Below are 16,076 nucleotides of genomic sequence, written 5' to 3' on the forward strand. Positions count from 1 at the left end.
GGCTTCTTCTGACTCATGAGCATCATAAAAAATTATACTACATAAGGCAAAATTGCAGATCTCATCTTCTCAGCTCTGGAGTAGGGAAGAACAGTTAACTTTGAGCATCCAGATCTGATACTGAGGCATGTCCTCTGTATATTTTGATACATTTTGTGCCAACATGTGAGCTAGCAAAGGTCCTGAGAACCACAGGCTATCTTTTCATTATCTACACTAGTGCCTGATGCTTTCAAGCAACGCGTAAGACTTCCACAGTATTTGTCTCTCTGGATTTTTCATCCTGGTCTATGGAAAGGTGGAGGTTTGCTGCTGGAAGACTTTGCCTGGGGTGAATTACTTCTTAATGTTTTTCTTGCCTGCATATACTGTGTTATGAATTTTTGGAAAGTGGGCTCTGTGTTGGTGAGAAGCCTGTCTCTCTGAAGTAAACCCTATGGTCTGTGCCTGCCCTTGGCAGTAGGATGAGGCTTTGAAGGTCTTGCTGCATTCCAGCCTCTCGTGTAACAATCTTCTGTTTTAAAAGCAGGGAAGAATGGTACAACATTGTGCTGTGGCCTTAGAATTGCTCCAGTATGGTTGAACAAACAAAGGATGTTAATTCTCATTTTTTAGATCATAACCAGATGGGATACTTTTTGAATAATTTCAATGGAAAGCTGAAATTAATTGTAGTTGCTAATGTTCCTTTATTTTTATTTTTTTGCTTTTCTTTATACTGGCTGAAGAACTGATTTCTCTTCTAGCTATTTTTGGTTGGTTTGTTCTAATTGATGTTAAAAATATCCATTCTGTGAGTGGCGGGGTGGGGGGAAGGACCCCAAAAACAAAAACTGTAACCACATCTTTGCTGATCTGGACAGTAGGTGGTAAAATTAAGTCTAGAATGGTTGATATCAGGCTTGAAATGTCCATTGAACAGAAGACAGAGATGGTCACATTCATGATGGAAGACACTTTTCCTGTAGGTGGGCCTTTTTGTCTTTGTGCGTAACTTCCTGGGCAGATATTTCATTGTCCAATTGCTGCCACTAACAGTTAATTTCATGCTTAGCATCCATTTCTCCTCTTCAAGTTTTGTGCCAGTCTCTACTACTAAAAACACTTTATTACATATATTTGTAGGCAAACTTAATGTCTAATTTTGCTTCCTTTTACCTTTAATCTTCGTAGTAAATATTTCCTCAAAGTTTAGATCTAATTATTTAAATCACTTTTGATATCATCAGGGGAACATCTCTTGCATGCATAAGGTGATCAAAACTGCTTGCATTCTCAGTTGATACACTGAGAAAATACGTAGAGCATGGTGGAGGTATCTTAAGAGTCCATGTAGGGAAATAGAAAGGTTGAATAGTGATAACAATGATGTGTACGTATACTGAAAGACTCCTCGAGCAATTATTTCTGGCAAAAGCGTTCTCCAGCTCTTACAGTGGCATAATACAATGTTTTGTGGCTGGCTTCACAGTCACTGCCTTTCTCTCTTGCTCATTGTGCCGCGCTTCCCCGAGCTGAAAGGCTGCATATTTTCCTGCTACGTGATGCACAGGGAAGTTCATCAGCTGAGCAGACCACAGAATCGGTGAAAACCAGGAGGCTGGGGGATGCTTGAAAATTTTGCTTTCCCAGCAAGCACATAGTGAGTTGGGGGCAATACAGTCCAAATCTTGGAAACTCGTGTCTCCTCTACTGGACTACCCTTGTTCCGAAGTTGTACATCTCTAACTTGCAGCAATGACATGCTGTAGCAAGACTGTAGCCATGTGTGTGAAGACAGCTCATGTGAACCAGAGTAACTCCATCTAAGTAATGGAGAAAGGCTAATTGGCTGTAAACTGAGGGTCTGGTTTGTGGTGTGCAGCCAATGGACAGCTGTAGAAATAGAGAAGTGAAGATGTTTTTATGGTCCCTGATCATAACATTTCCAGCATCTGTAGAAAGTATGAGTACAATCTTGCCTCAGAGCTTTTTAGTCATTATTTAGTAACAGGTCTGACAAATGAGTTTTTGCTCCTGAGGCACTAATTCCTGTCTGTAGTCTCAGTTCTAGTTAATGCACGTCTTTATTTTCTTGTCTGAGAAAGATTATCCAATTTCCAGTCAATTTTCAGTGCTTTGTAGTTTGGAATAATCTGTATGTTTCATCAATACACAATTTACTTTATTCTCCAGTTCATTAATGAAGATATTAACTTGTATCGGTTAACATGACAACAAACCTTGCTATATCCATTCTTTCCACTTTAGTTTGTACCATTATTAATTTTTCTTTATTTAAACTTCTCCGATTTCTTTTCTACGGCATACTGATGTATTTACCAGGTATCACCTTGCCAGATTCCTTACCTTTAGATTTCATGGTTGTAAGCAGCTGTTTAAGTTTTAGTCATATTAAAAGCATTTTTCTCTTTTTCCTCTTCTTCCCTAGCCCGGCAAGCACTTTGACTTTATTTGAAAAAAAAAAATACAAACAAGAAAAGACATCTGGATTGTTGCCACAGTCACTTTTCTTTGATCTTATGTTACTTAGCATTGAGCATTGCAAAACACTTCCACAGATATCTGCTGCGATTGATCTTTTTATTTTATTTTTTTAAACTGTTCAGCTTTTGCCAAACACAGGAGGGACTTTCACTGGAACGTAGGTTCACAGAATAATGTTAGAGGTATCGGTATCCATGGAGACAAACTTTACTGTGGGCTCTAGGATGTGCTTTGGTCATCCAGTCAGCTAACCTGTCCTTTGAACACTTGCAGCAAAACTTGCAGCTTTAGCTCTGTATTGTGCTCATCTGCAAAGCAAACTGTTGGCAGGTCCAACAGGTCTCCGTACAGAGCAAATACTGTTGAATAACTGTGGTAAATTAGTAGATTCAATACCCTGATATTGTCTTTGAGTAGAAAAGAGATTAAGTTTTTCCCAAAGATTTTATTGTCTCAAGTTGTATCTTCAGCTCAATTTCTTCTTGTTCCCCCCCTTTTTTTTTGAAAGCAGTTATGTTAAATCCTTTCATTAACCTTCAGCATCTTTCCCACTCCTGAAGCTAAGTTAATCCATACTAATGACTACAAACCAAATATTGCTCATCTTATTCAAACAGCTCCATTTACTTCACAGCAATGCACAATTAGGAATATCATAGATGGGATTAGGTAGACAAATACATGATAAAGTAACAGGATTCAACTATTCTGCACATTTCTCATAATCCAGCCACCAGGTAGTTCTCCATGAATTTCCAAAAATGAATTTCTAAAAGACCTTTTGTGATTTTTTTTTTCTTCCTTTTCTCTCCCTTGTTTTAGTCACGCATTTAGTATTTAATATCTAAGTGAATTTGTAAAGGTCTAAATGCTTACCAGGTGCCTCTCAATGCATGTTCTTCCTGAAATGAGCTTGCTAGTGTACAGTGAATTTGGAAGCTAGAGTTTACAAATCCAAGTCTGCTGACCCACTTGAAAATTTGGCCTTGAGGGCAGGGTCTCACTGGTTTTATGCCTTTATTTCTAGGCATTTCAAGACTCCCGGGAGAAGGCAGTTCTTCAAACCTGTTCTAAATCTAAACTCTTGAAATCAAATTTTTGGTTATTTATTATGTTGCTCTTCAAGATAAACCTAACCTGGAACTCAGGTGGAGGCTGTTCAGGTTGACAAAGGTTGATAAGGGAAATGTGAACTGACACCAAAATTCTTTGTTTGGTGCCCACCCCGGTTCTAGTCTCTGCTTGGTTCCTGTTTTTCTAGCCAAGAGAGCTGACTGTCTATGAAAAAGTAAACTCCCCTGGCCCCCCCCTTTTTTAATGAGTATTAACTGGGAACATATATACTCACTGTATTCTGTATTGAGGAAGGTCATTTCATACTCACTGAATTCTCTATTGAGGGTAACAAATGAAATTGAGTGTGGGTTGGCTTATTTTTGTGGGTTTGTTTTCGACATCATGTGTTAAAGGATTCTCATATGATGATTAATTCTCATCTTTCTTGCATCTCTCTTTAGTTCCATTTTGCACACAAGTCTATATAATGTGTATTTATTATAAGTTGACACTGACACCATATTTGAGTAAATAGCTGACCAGACTCCTATGGTGTCCTCAGTGGTTGGTTTCAGACCCCTTAAGAACATATGGGTTGAGTCCCAAGAGCCATGTTAGACTCTATTGCTTTCCTGCCATGAGTTCTTGCAGGATATAACAAGGGAGATTCTTGGCAATTACCATTGTTCCCAGTAGCTGGGGTGGTGAAAACTAGTGGGATTTGCCTGGCAACTGGTCAAAGAGCACTTTTAACTTTCTTCCTTCTGTTTAACCTATTGGCTTGATAATGCTGAAATCGGTTCTTTAGAGAGGAATTCTGCTTTGTGCCTTATTCTATGGCAATTAGATTGCATACTCTGACATAACTAACAAATAAAGCTTGATTTGTTTTTTACTGAGTAAATCTTTGCTTTTTAATATCATTGTAGAAATGCTTTTGGCACCAGCCTGAGGAGGCTTAATTCAGTGTTCACATTTTAATCCATTGTGCTTGGTGGTCAAAAACAAACAAATTTCTACAGGTTTGTCATAGGCTAATACTTAACATGCAGATTCTTTAGTTTCTTAATACTTGGCTAAATGTATGAAAGACCATGTGGTCTGCCCTGATTCCCCCCCAAAAGCAAGAAAATAAGAGTCTAGACACTGTTAATACTAGTTAAAACTAATTTTTTATTAAACCCATCCTCCTCTCTTTTACAGAAATTTAAAATAGTTACTGTTTAAAAATATTTCATGTGGACTAATGCCTAATTTTTGCAATTATAAAATTAGTGGCCTGAATTCTCATTTAATCTGTTTCTTTATCTGCCCTGCTACATAAAGAGATCTTACTCTATTTAGACATTCTTTTGTATAATTGGAGTACAGAGGCTATAGCATAAATAAGAATACCATTTATGTTTTCTACTGAAGAGTTGCTCCTATTGTTAGTTTAACTCATGATGATGTAGCGATTTGTTTTTTAAAAAGTATATATATCTGAGCTATTTTACATTATGTAGGAGACTCTCAATAGAGCCCTTGGATTTTGGTGACATGCTTTTGAAACCTAAGTATTAATGGTATTGAATGTTGCTGGTGTGCAATTTAAATAAAAATCTTCATAGATCCTTGTGTGGAGCACCCCTGGACTCTCTGTTTTTTTAAAAAAACTTCTGAATATTAAAGTTTTTGGCTGTCATTAATATAATTGTGTACACTTACTGCCATAAATGTGCATGGTGCTTTGCAGAGATGAGGGGAGAAATGACTGAGCTTCTGGAAGGTAGGAGGAGAAGGAAATGAAATGCAGCAGCAAGAGAACTTAGGCAGAGTCAAAAGTAATGCAGGGCTGGTAGGAGTCAGAGGCATGAAGACAGCTGAGAGGTTTAGGATTTTGAGTGAAGGGCAGTGAAGATGTTCACAGAAAGAAAGCGACATGAAGTGGGAGAAGCTGGCAAGATCATGGAACGACTTCCAGATGTGCAGCCCAAAGCTCTGGCAAGGAGAGGTGGAAATTAGTGAAAACTGAACCAAAGCCAGAATGGATGGGAGTGTCTGGAGGAAGGGAGTGAACGTGGAAGGAAAACAGACTTTCAGGGCATCACTCTTCATGCGGTGCAGGCAGAGGACCTGAGAGGATAACTGGAGTCAGAAATGCTAAAGGATTGAAAAACCTGAAGGAATGATAAGAGGAAGGCTTTAGTAATCCCTTTCTATGTGAGTGGGGTAAAAAGGAGAGAAGGGAAGGAGTAGATGAGAGAAGGGAAGTCTAGAGTTATAGTAAGGAAATAATGCAAATCTCATTGAATTCAAGAGTCATCTTAATGACTTCAAGCTTTGAACATAGACTGATATTTAAGCTTCTGGCCATGAACCTGAACATCAAGAAACTTTGATCTGAAAACACTCCCCCTCAAGTGTGAGGGGAGGGAAAACCAGGGGTCCCTTAAACAATCAGTGTCCAGCTGAACACATTCCTGACTCATCTCAGGTTTGTGCTGATATATTTTGTATAAGGAGGATGCCGAACACTTATTTTCAAGAAGACAGGTTTATGTTACACCTCAAAACTTGAAAATGGTTCTTAAAATGTAGCCACAGGTGGAGTTACCAAGCAAAGTTGTGAAATGTGTGAATTCAGATCTGTGGTGGATATCCTGAAAATTTGATGTACATCATCAAAGTGATAGAGACACATTGTACCTGCATAATGAAATGTGTGTTTTTAATTGGTGTAATATTACTTGGATTATTAAATATTCACTAACTCTACAGTGTGTTTTGATTTAAATTCATACTTGTTTTCATATTTCTGCCTTGATGCTCTAATAACATGTAGAATAATATCATGAGATGCCTTTTATTGTAACTCCTCATAGTTTTTCTAGCTTTATAGATGGAGCTGATTATAAGGTCAGAGAAATAGTACTTGGTCTATTCCTTAAATAACTACTGTAGTTACAGAAGTAAACGGAAAATATAACACTAACAGAATTAATTCAATAAAAGTGTACATTACAATTATGTTATAGTTGCAGCCATTAACTTAGTCATGCAGTTAAACAGCCACTACCTCCTCTTCAGGGTAACTTGGCTGTCTTTCAGCTGATTAGATAACCTCACTGCGGTACATGAGCTACTGTATCTGACCCTTTGAATAAACCTCAAGCAAATGTCCGTTCTATTACACCCACACGACAAAATGCTGCTGGTACATTTGGATGAGAGGAACAGAGAGGAGCTTGCTCGCTCTTGGCTGACGTTCTATATCTAACCTGACAAATCTCTGTTACTTTTCTAGCTTATTTCATTTTATAAAGCACTGGAACAAGCTATCCTGCTAGAAGTACAGCTTTGCAAGTATACAATTTAACTACAGTAATTGTGCTTTGCCAGCATAATTTTTTGGAGTAGCTAGCAGGGTATTCTTAGAACAGCTACCTAGCTTTTTCTATCTTGTATTTATGCTTATTTTTCCCCAGTTTCTCCCTTGTTTTGCTTTGCTTTTTCCTGTTTTGTAACAGAATGAAGCAGACTGAGTATCTGGGAGAATACAGAGGTAAAGCTGCTGTCCCCTGACCCTGCTGTAACTCATCTGAATTTGATCAAGGAAAGAAAAGCTTTGTTCCTTGCAGTGACCCTAGTGGACTCTCATTTTCACAACTTGGAGTAATAAAGCGAAGAACAATGGTGTGACCATTGTTCATGGTTGCATGTCATATTCAACCACAGAGTAAATTCTGAAGAAATTTTAAAAGGTTACAGATGATGAAGGAAAGAAGTGTGAATGTGGGAAGGGAAATGATGCAGGGGAAGAAAGTTAACCATAGGCCCTCTTCTTTCAGTTAAACTTGTAACATTGTGTATTGCATACACAACCATGATTCTAGTATTTCTTAACTTCTAAACAGCTGACTTTGCAGCCCTAATGATGTTTGTCTCATACTGGTTGCTTATGTGGTTATATGGCTGTTACAATTCAAGGCTAAAAGTGACATGTACTGTAAATGTCCTTTGTCTGCAGGCTAACTATACTAGGTGAGTCAGCTGAGACTGACCTAAGAAAGACAGTGTGTCAGCTCTCTTCCCCCTTGAAAGCATCTTGAATAGACAAAAGACATGTCATGAGGGACAAGCAAAGGGATATAATTGAAATGGTTTATGTGTAATGCTAGTTCCACAGATTTTGTATTTAAAAGTGCATTTATTTCCTTCCATGTCCTCTTCCTCCTGTCCTGATTACCATGCCTGCAAGTTTTCAGAAATTACTCAGATGATGCTAAATGTCTGCAATTAAGTCCATTCTCTGTGGCCTTTTTTTGTGTCAATAACTTTTGATCCAGCGAGCCGAACTCTTCCTCTATGAAGTTCAGCTCTTGCATTGCTTTTGGCATCTGGTCTTTCAGATGTTCAGCAGTTCATCTTTCTTCTAAAGGGATTTTGAACTCCTGTTCTTGTGAAGTTTGTGAATATTTGATTGGGCTCAAATACTGGCTTGCTGGTTTGCTTCTGCTCCAGAAGAAAGCACAGGCTTTAAAGGGTGAGGTCTTATGTGCTCAGGTGAATGGGAAGTCTGATTTTACAAGTCCCTAGATAAAAGGAACATGTGGGCAAAGATGTACTGAACTAGCTAGTCACTGTTTCCAGCTGCCTGCAACTTTCCAAGTAGATAGGGTATGCTCTAGAGAACCTGAAGCTCTATATGTCAAGATGAAATAATTATTTTTCTGTCAAAATCAGTCCTTTATGTTGCACAGTCTAATGGTCTCTATCTCCACCTCAGAATTGTTTTCATTTCACTTTTGAAGTAAAATTGGTTTGGAGATGATCAATTATGACATTTTAATATTACTCTGAAACTACTGTAATCTCATAATTGTCTTGAGCAACAGTGTCCCTGTAGGCCCTGATTGTTCAACTGGTGAAAGAAATGTGCTCAATTTGACATTAGGCATGAAATACATTCCTGGGACTTCAGTGAGATTAAAAAATGTCAACTCTGAGCAAACAGGGAGTACTGCACCTTCCTAACCACTTGCAGTTGCTCTGAAAAGAAGTGGTGTTCCTTAAAGACAGGGATCGGACTAGTGTGAGTGTTATGAACAGCAGTGCTTTGAGTGGTATAAAGTTACGTTATGCCATGTAGTGCATTGGGATTTAATGGAACCCAATATGTTGTGAGGAGGGGAAGCAATTGTAGAGCATTACAAATGCACGTGCTCAGACTGCTGTAGAAATTATTCCTTAGATAACTTATAACAATGCTAGTTTCATTGGTATTCCCATAATCTAGTGACATAATGAGGAAGCAACTTGCATCATAAATGACTGGGAAATGTAGTCACTGTAGTCAATGTAATTATTAGTGGCATTTTTTTTATTAGTGGGTCCCTTACAAATTAGCTGAGCGTGAAATGAGGGTCTCTTAGCAGAAAAGAATGAAGAGGAGGTGTGCTCTGCAGTTTGGGTTGCTGGTAATCGCCTGTACAGGAGATAGAGAATTATGGGAGAAAAGAAGATTGTGACAGGCAGTGTTATCTGTCGGTCATTTGTAGGTGGTACTTTTGTTGCTGCTTTTCTAGTAGCAGTTGGGCAATTTATTGATACAATTAGCTAAGAATAACTGTCTTTAACTTGTACTTAACCTGAAGTTTGCTATTGCTTTAGAGGCTGAAAGAAAGACCTATTTGCCCCAAAAGCTGTATCTGCTAGTCTAATGGAGGTACAGCCACTCCCTACAAGCATGCTGTTTCACAACAGGAGAAAACTAAAGAGACTTATTCATCGGAAAAATCCATTCTGCTTTGCTGGAAAACAAGTACACAAAGATGCATGTTCAATTTATGTGAGCTAATACCTGAGGCCAAAGCAAAGCACAGCTGAATCTGATCTCAGTCACTTTGATCTGAGAGGATAGTCTCTGAAGGGAGCTTGCGGATGCTAGTTTCAGGGAAAATAATGCTCAAAACCCTTTAAAGAGACAAGGGGACAATGAAGATAGTAACTGGTAAGATCGTCACAAAGAAGTGCCTGTGAGTGTCTTTACAGTATTAAAAAAAAAAATTAGAAATTTATGCACTACATGGTCTTCAGCCTCCTCTACTAGCATTTTCATGGCTTTTCTAGGATCAGTAAAAGTTAATGTCATGTCGTGAAAATGGTTTCTGATGGGCACATATTTATCCAAACTGCTAATCCTATTTATCTTGCAGAACACTTGCCTTCCAGACCTTCTATGTCATGAAGTGCTGTGTGCAAATGCTTAGGTAACCTTACTGCTTGCATGGTCTAATTCATGCAAGCCTCATCAAATTGCTGACCAAAGCCATGGAAGATTGAGAATAGAGAGATCCTGGAAAATTAAAATAGAAAATACTTCTATGAATGGTAGTACCTGGTGTAGACGCAATCCATGGCTCTCGTTCCTGCTTCAGAATGTTCTCAGTGTTTTTTAAAAAAGAAAGAAAGAAGAAAAAAAACTTATAGCTGTTCTGTTTCCCCTGGAATAGAAATTCCATTTTCTCACCAGATTTTTTTTTTCCATTCCCTTTCCGAATTAGCTCCAGGTATACACGCATTTTCTTAACCATTATTTTACTAACTTAGCTATTCCTTCAGGACAACATCTAGTCTTTTAGAAAATTCAAAAGCATTAATTTGTTTCTTTGATCTTGACTTTTTACTTTTGTATTTGTCCTACCAAAAAAGAGCCTCTTCTCAGAGAATCCACGTGGACTGTGATGGCACGTACATATAATGGGTTTTTTGAAGAGCTGTACAGTGCTGAAGGTAGGAGGATGATGACTTCTGAATCATTTATCAGAGCATTAATCAACCATGCAATAGTTTCCTATTGCAAGCCCAGCTTTTATCATCCTGAAATATTGAAACTGGGGAGATTTAAGTACTCTGCAAATACATGCCTGGTCATGGGGAAAAATAAAAAATGCCAGCCTCTGATTAATGACGTTGAAGGTATTTTGACAGTATGGAGCTGAGTGCCTGATGTTTTTACCCTTTATTTCATGTGTTCTGGCTAAGTGGTATTTACTGGGAATGAGCTCAGAGCAGTTAGCAGTATGCTGTGTTCATAGGGACTGGAGGGACTTGGTGGATCATCATGTTTGATCTCCTGTTACTTCAGCTAGTACCTCATATAAACACAGTGCTTTTAAAAAGCAGTTAATGCATTTTTTTTGTTGTTACTGTTGCCTGCATAGTCCTCCCCCACCCCCCAGGAGACTATTCCACAATCTGATTGCTGTAATGGTTAGGAGCAATTGCTCCTGGGAATTTTTATACCTCTCATACTTTAGCTTATGGAGCTGTTTTCCTCCTCTGGGCTTACCTCCATCACACTTAGAGCAGCAATCCCATTCCCTCTCACTTTTTATTTTGGCTAATCAAGCCAAATTGCCCCAGTTCCCAATTTCCTTCTGTTCCTCAATTACCCCTGTAGTCACCTTCAAACCAGTTTAAGTTTCTGACTTCTATACAGCTCTGGTAACCCTTGCTAAAGCGTTTCAAATGAGGTAATTAAGCCCTGGTACAGTAGTTTGAATATGGAAAGTCTGAGCCACCATTTGATGAGCTTACATCAGAGGATTTTGTCACTGCCAGAGCATGAACTTGCATCTCATACCATTGAACTCTATCCCATTCTGGTCTGAGTTGTCGTTCGTAAGCTTAGGCTTGCATAAAGAAAACTAGCAGCTGACAAATACTGCTAATAAAGCACACTGAGTACCTCAGAAGAAAGCACTTTTCCAATAAATTGGGGTAACAGAAGTAGGGAAAACAGATAAATCTGAGGGTAGACTTTTACAGTTTATTTTACAAAATATTTTCTGTGACTATTTTAACATTTTCTTCAGTAGCTTTCAGATGAAACCAGCTTGTCTTTAACTGGACAAAAACTGGAACAGAAGGGGAAGAGAACAAAATTATGGAAGAAATAGGTCCAGAGAATGAATTTCTTTTTCAAAGTAAACCTCTTGTGTGACACAGGACTATTAAAGAATGATAGGAATTGAAAGGAATTCAAATTCAAATCCTTTGCAGAGAATGAGGATTAAGATGTGATATTAGATTAAAAGAGCATTCCCAGGGAAAAAATGGTCAGGTTGCTGCTTCTGATTTTATTTGCTATTTCTCCAGGCAAATTGAGAAGAAAAAGAAAAAAGTAAAGTAAATTACCTCTAGAGAAAGCTCTGCTTGAGATGGTTTGAAAGACCAGATTCTGTTTTAGAGTACACTAGTATACTCTCAAAGCCTTTATAGCTGCTGAAAGCAGGTGTTGGGTGCAGGCACTCAGAAAATGTGTATAATAAGGTCAAATTGTTAAGTAGTCATAAATGTTATAAAATATTCTGCCAAAAAAGTGAAAAAGTTAAAATACTGCACTGCCAAATTAAAATCAGTAATTAGACAACCTAAATGGAATGGAAGACAATTATTCCTCTCAAAACTGGTGAGAATATAAGCTAATAGTTTAATTCTAGGTCACTTTTTTTGTTCAAGTTTTTGCAAGCTGAGATACTTTGCCTGTACTACATGCATGCTATTGGAATTAAAGGCATAGGAGTAAAATATGGTTTTACATGATTATTTTGTAGAATAAAAAGCCTTGGGAAAATGCTAAGTCCTTAGTACTTAATAGCTGAAACATACATGAGGGCTGGCAAGCACAAATATATTCATTTATTAGAGAATTTGACTGATTTTGACCTATCATTATATATACAAATATTGTCAAAATCTAACAAATATTTTAAATTTTTAATTTTTATCAAATGATTTCTTTCTTTGTTATCTTTTACCACATTAAAAATTCTGGAAGAAACTGTTGAACTGAACATTTCTTAGTTTTCTAAAATTTTCCTATGAAAAGATGAAAATATTTTTTTCATTTACACTGGTATTTTCTACTTCAAAGGGGAAGAAAACGCAATACACCTGGATTATATTAACAGCACATATAGAGCCATCCTGCCAAATTAATCTAGAATAACAATGCTTTGACTTCAACCCAGCAAATAAACTAACCTGTAAACATGGTTAAAGTCCCAGCAGTTTTCTAGTCGTGAAGGAAAGTCATTTATTTGACATACAATGATCTACTTGCTCAAACTGAGTCTTTAAAATTGTCTTTTTGCTCAAACAATCTGAGAAGGGTATAAAATAAATGACACTTATTACATTTTATGCAGTCCCAAAGAAGAGGAGGTGGTTTTTGTTTGTGGGTTGGTTTGTTTGCTTTAACAACCAAAATATTTTCTTATGTTTTAGCACTCTCATAGGGATTTGGTATTAGATTCTAACAATCTACGTAGCTAAATGTCATGGGCATTTTAAAAACCTCAGGGATAACCCTAAATTCTGTAACTATATTTAATCAAATGATATTTTGAGATTTGTCTTACTAGCTCGGAGTATTTTCATGTTCAGGGTTTTGCTTTCTCCCCTTTCTGCCAACCTTACTTGAACGCCCAATGGAATTCTCCCTCAGACAGAATTCATCCCAAAATAGTCTCCAAATTGAACCCCCAAATTTTGTAGCTATTTCTGACTCAGACAAGGTCCCAAAAGTAAAATATTCTAACTCGGGTGCCTGTGAGATTTCTGACACTTTAACTATAGAATATATCAGGAAATCTATGTGGTGACGTTTTTAATAAAACCCACTTTTGTTAAAGCAAATATTCTTCAAACTTGATTTTATGTCAGAAAGATATGGGAGTGAGCAGAGTATGGGCGGAACAAAATTGTGATATTTATAAGCTACTTTTGAAAAGCTGTATACAGGTTGTGATATGTCTGTTGAGATCTCTGATATGCCTGAGATCTTCTTTCTTCTTGCATGTTGGACAAATAATATCGAGAGAAATAATTCTGCTGAGAAAAGTGGGTGAATTGTTGGAGGAAGCTGAACTTGTGTATGCCGCATAATCCAGGAATTGAGGTTCTGCTTACAAAAATTAGCTTTGGTATAAAACATTAAGCTATCTACTCCTCTTTTGTCTTATATTTCTGTGCAGCATAGATGTTACAGGTGATAAAAGCATGTTTAAAAAAAAAAAGCAACTTCAAATTTGATTTCCAGATGTGTTGTACAGCCAACAGATTGTAAAAGGGATAACACTTCATTTAAGCAAAATCCTTTTGGATGATCCGATTTAATAATAGGGAATAGAAAATAAAATTTCCTCCTAGGTGCTGGATTGGTATAGACATTAATTGGCTTCTGTAGGCTGTTCTTATTTAGAATAAAGAAGCTGAGAACCCATCTCAAAGATTTTTCTCTTGTAGCTTATATCTGTCAGTGGCATTGTTTAATTGAAAATGTGGCTCTATTTAAAAAAAAAAAAAAAAAGGGGGGGGGAGTTATGCAGAGGGAAGGATGATGTGTCCATGGGGCTGGGTGGAAAGAAACAAAAACCTACAAACCCTTTTTCTTCCAAACTCCATCCACCTCTAATTTTAGAGGTAACCAACTTTATTTTAAGGCAAAATTATTTGTGGGAAAACATAAGCATTTAAACTTTGTTCTTCCCTTTTTTCCCCCCCTTCCCCCCCCCCCCCCCCACATTTGTGGGTCAGCATTGGTCTAAGCTGCAGCTTTAAAAACAGGAGCCAGGTTCTCAGCTGAGGCTGAAAAGGTAGTCATTCTGCAGCAATTTTTGTGAACTGTTTTTTTTGGTTTTGGAGCAGGGGGGAGCGGTTGACACCAATTCTTATTTCCAAAGATATTTCCCACTCTGAAGAAGTCTGTTTTCAAGTGGTCTGCATAATGCCTTACGCTGTGCTGAGGAATTAATACCTTTGTGATTACAGTAAGTCTCAAAGCATCCTTCAGCTTCATTAATACAACAAGATTGTCATGCATCCCACTTCCATCAAGCTAGAGCACATAAATGGTGCCCTTGATTTTCTGTAACCACCACTTATTTCCTGACAGAGGAAAACATGCATTTCATTAACATGAAGAAACAAATCTTTTTTTTTCTCCCCCCCCCCCCCCCCCCCGCATGCAACACAGGCAGGATAATTAATATGCAGGGTATGCTCTAGATGACCAATTAACTCAAAATAAATGCGTTCTGGTAATTACTCCCTATACAGCAATACAAATATTAGATTAACTTTTAGGAGCAAATTTTATGGATCTTTGGGTCCGAGTAATTTAAGATTTAATTGACTGAACTTTACCTGAAGTGTCTTAAAATCTCCAGACCGTGTTCCCTCCTGTCTGTGCAAATACTGAACTGCTCAAGTCAGTGCCACCTGTATGGAATGGTCTGAAATTCCCACGCAGTACCATTCACTATTGAAATGTATAACAAACAGTGTGGATGTTCAGATAGAGCTATGCGCCTTTCTGAGTACAGTAGGCTAAGTTTGATTTGTATGGGTTTCACATTGCATATATCCAGACAAATACTTCTCCAAATCACTCAAAGCCATTGAATTAATGCCAGAATCAAACAACCTTTAAATTAATAGCAAGTAATTGGATGCATCACAGATACTAATTAAATCTTTAAACAGAGCTGTGCACACCTGCCTGCTTGTAGCTGTCACCCAAAGTCTGCATACTGTATGCGTGTGGTTGACTCAGTGACAGCACTGTCAGACCAAAATTTTCTGTGAGATGTCCTCTGTTTTCCAGTCATGCCTCCTCATTTCTCATGGCCTTTTCTTCTTGAGAACCAGCTTTGCATGTACAAACCAATTAGGTAGACTGTGGATCTCTGCACATCTATCATCAGCTTATAAATGGAAAGGGAGGTCTTGATATATTTATTCATTACAGAGAATAATATATTATTAGTAAAGGGACTAGTGATTGTGTGTTCTCAAAGCTCTTTACAACCACGAACTAAGTAAGGATGAGCCCTGTGGCTCAGGAAACGGATAACCATTTGACAAGTGGTCAGGATAATATAAGGATAGTTAAATAGTTAGCTATATCCTGGTAGGGAGACCAGATTCCAGAGCTGCAGTCATGGCAGTCTTTACTATTTTGGCAGGGGGGATCCGGAAACCCTATTTAATAAGGCTCTTAATCCATACATTTAAGCCAGATGTTTAAATTAAGTAACCCCTCTTCAGCTCTATGCAGCACTTACTCATACATTTGCCCACTTGGGGCATACAGTTACCTCCATGTACATTAACTTTTCCTTTCATGAAAATTTAACTTGGGGAGTTGCAAGGAGTGGATCACCTGAGCTCTGCCTGCGAGTGGATGCTGACCTCTCGCAGTACGAAAATAAAGTTAATAAGCATAGGTCAAGAGTCAAATACAGTTCTTCGTAGCAAGTGATGCTAGATTTAGGTTTCTAATGGTCCACAGGTGCTTCATGGAACAGAGATTAATTTATATAATTAAGTACACTTAGAGTGGTTAACATAAACTGCCATTATATTGAGTTTTTTTAACAGAACAGAAAGGCATTAAAATGGAAAACTTAGTGTGTTTCCAACTGCTGTGACTAACAAACAATTTGTGCAAGTATGAAATTTAGTTTAAACATTTTCATTCAAGG

At 37.7% G+C, this 16,076-nt stretch overlaps 1 long non-coding RNA gene across 2 annotated transcripts in view; it reads left to right on the forward strand.

The window, feature by feature from the left end:
• Positions 1-16,076, forward strand: part of LOC106494999 (uncharacterized) — a 214,411-nt gene that overhangs the window by 100,078 nt on the left and 98,257 nt on the right. The window lies entirely within an intron of this gene.

Source organism: Apteryx mantelli, chromosome 3 (genome assembly GCF_036417845.1).
Source record: "Apteryx mantelli isolate bAptMan1 chromosome 3, bAptMan1.hap1, whole genome shotgun sequence".
Lineage (NCBI taxonomy): Eukaryota > Metazoa > Chordata > Aves > Apterygiformes > Apterygidae > Apteryx > Apteryx mantelli.